Below are 3,235 nucleotides of genomic sequence, written 5' to 3'. Positions count from 1 at the left end.
GAAATAATCTTGCAAGATAAATACAGACAAATAGGAAAAGCAGAGTTGTAAATATATTAACCTAGAGATGCTACAAATAAAGTTTAAGAAATATGAAAGTTTCATGGAGTATTTCACATGAAGGAATTATTTCCTCTTAAAAGTCAAAAGGGCTTCCCTGGTGGCTCAGAGGTTAAAGCACCTGCCTGCAATGCAGAAGACCTGGGTTTGATCCTGTGTCAGGAAGAGTCCCTGGAGAAGGAAATGGCAACCCACTCCAGTATTCTTGCCTGGAGAATCCCATGGACGGAGGAGCCTGGTGGGCTACAGTCCACAGGGTCACCAAGAGTCAGACACAACTGAGCAACTTAACTAACTTAAAAGTCAAAAAGGATTATGAGTCCACTCATAAAAATGATTTGTTCTTCAGTTTTATCGTGAATTACCTGACTAAAGGATGATTATTTATTGTATTATTCCTTCAAAATTATAGCACATTGTTCACTTTCCAGATTTTTATTTAATTGATATTTATTTAACATTGACTCTGTGCCAGCACTGCAAAACCCACCCACACACCCTACACCAATTTTGTGATTTCATTAGAAACCACTTAATCAAGCAAATTCTATAGTTACCTCTATTTTACATCCTAAATTGGCACATTATATGTCACCCTACTCAACACCATTAAGATTATCTCTTTTTTTAAAATTCTTGATAAATATAATTCCTTGCTTCCTCACAAAATAATTTAAATTATATAAAAACTTGAACTTTGTCTAATTTGTCACTGTATTCTTAGCTCTTAGAAGAATATTAGTACTAGATATTCAAAAGACTCGTATCAAATGAAAATGATTTCAGTGGGTCTCAAAATAACTTGTCTTTAAAAGGCATTGGTGCCATTTTAAGTAGATATTAGGTTTCCATTTTCTCATCAATGATTCGTTTCATTGGTTTTGTCATTTCAGATCATTTTCTTGAACATCGGATCATGGAAGATAGAAATAATGTTACTGAATTTATCCTCTTAGAACTTTTTATGGCCAAGAAAGTCCAGATCCTCTGCTTTTTATTTTTCTTATTCTGTTACCTGGCTATTTGGTTGGGGAATTTGATCACTGTGATTTCTATTACATGCAGTCAGCTAGTCACCCAGCCCATGTACTTCTTCCTTAACTGCCTTGCACTCTCAGACCTCTTCTACACCTCCACTGTGACACCCAAACTCATGACTGACTTACTGATGGAGAAAAAGGCCATTTCCTATAAAAACTGCATGACACAGCTTTTCACCACCCACTTCTTTGGGGGGGGATTGAGGTCTTCACCCTCACAGGGATGGCCTGTGACTGCTATGTGGCCGTCAGCAAACCTCTCCACGATGCCATCACCATGAACAGGCAAAAACGTCACTCAATTCTCATAGCGTCGTGTGCAGGGGGACTTCTTCATTCTCTTGGTCTCTTTCTTCTTGCGATTGTTTGACCTTTCTGTGGCCCCAGTGAAATAGATCACTATTTCCGTGATGCATATCTTTTGTTGAAACTAGCCTGCACTGATACTCACAAAATTGGCTTTTTTGTCATTGCCAGTTCTGGCTTGATGGGACTGGTGCTCTTTGTGGTTTTGATGGCCTCCTACACTTTGATTCTGTATAATGTGTGCAAATATTCTGCAGAAAGCCACCATAAAGCACTTTCCACCTGTAGTTCCCACATCACAGTCCGTGATCCTCTTTTTCACACCTGTCATCTTTGTTTACATTAGACCTGCCACAACATTACCAGAAGATAAAGTGTTTACACTCTTCTACACAATTATTGTCCCCATGCTCAACCCGCTTATCTACACACTTAGAAACATGGAGATGAAAAATTCCATAAGAAGAGTTTGGTGCAATAAAAGGTTCTGGGAAGGGAGCTTAATGATCTGAAGGCTATTCATCTGACGCCAGTGACTGTCTTCTCATCACTCCCTCTGTTGCTGATTCTCTCCTGCTAATGGGAAAATCAGTCAGAATGTGTAAAAGCCAAGCCTCCAACAACAGCTTGCCTTCACTGGTTCCTTCTTTATTTTCCTCTCAATGTGTTTTCCTTGATTTCACTTTTCACTAATAATCCCCTTTGTTTAAAAAAAAAAAAAAAGAAAAGAAAACTTTTTACAGAGTAAAAACACACTGAAAAATCTGGAGGGAGAGTGATCCTGCCTGTATTGAAGGCTAAACCTGGGGGAGACTTCGCTCTCAAAATAGTTGGCCTCAAGGTATAAAAGGTAATAATATGTTAAAAGGTAAAAGACAGTTGAAGAATCCACCTGCTAATGCAGGAGACACAGGTTCAATCCTTGGGCCAGGAAGATCCTCTGGAGAAGGAAATGGCTACCCACTCCAGTGTTTTTGCCTGGGAAATCCCATGGAGAGAGGAATCTGGTGGGCTACAGCCCATGGGGATGCAAAACAGCTGGACATGATTCAGCGACTAAACAAAAACAAAAAGGCAGTTATAGGAAAATAAGAACAATCACATACTGCAAACTCCTTTCAGAACTATATACCTAGCCTTGTATCCTACAACTCTAGATTTCTTTTAGTCAAGTACCTAGAGATCTTTTTGTGTGTATTTGTGAACTGCGATTATTTTACTTAAGTGAAAAGAATATATAGATCTAAATACAACATAGTGTAAAGTCCAGCCTTATAGTCTACATGGCAAGTCTTACAGTCTGAAAAGCAAGTCACTGTGTGATCTGTTTGTGAAGTAACATTGTAAGTATTGGGGAAAATATATATGTGTGTATATGTATATATATGTGTGTATATGTATATATATATACAAACTCATGCTATTTTAACTGGGTTTGACATTAAGTATACATGATCAAGGAATAAATAAACTACAACTGACTTTGCTACAAAAAAGAAGAAAATATAAATCCTTTAGTTCCTCAAAATAGATGATTTATTTCAAAGTAAAAGACTTTCACTTCGTTTCTAATTTCAAGTGTAGAATAATCCTAAAATAATATTTGACAAAATATAGATCAGACTCAGTGATGGGAATATATATATATTCTGCTGCTGTGCTTAGGTGTTTCTGACTCTGTGGCCACATGGACTGTAGCCCACCAGGCTTCTCTGTCCATGGGGATTCTCCAGGCACAAATATCAGAGTGGGTTGCCATGTTCTCCTCCAGGGGATCTTCCCAAGCCAGGGACTGAACCCAGGTCTCCCATACTGCAGGCAGACTCTTT

The 3,235-nt window shown here is 38.3% G+C and overlaps 1 pseudogene; it reads left to right on the top strand.

Annotated features, from left to right (window-relative positions):
- Positions 1–976: 976 nt before the first annotated feature.
- Positions 977–1,918, top strand: LOC104984158 (annotated as a pseudogene).
- Positions 1,919–3,235: the final 1,317 nt, after the last annotated feature.

Source organism: Bison bison, unplaced genomic scaffold, assembly GCF_000754665.1.
Source record: "Bison bison bison isolate TAMUID 2011002044 unplaced genomic scaffold, Bison_UMD1.0 scf7180017863898, whole genome shotgun sequence".
In the NCBI taxonomy this organism is placed as follows: domain Eukaryota; kingdom Metazoa; phylum Chordata; class Mammalia; order Artiodactyla; family Bovidae; genus Bison; species Bison bison.
This window is presented reverse-complemented; position numbering and strand designations above follow the sequence as displayed.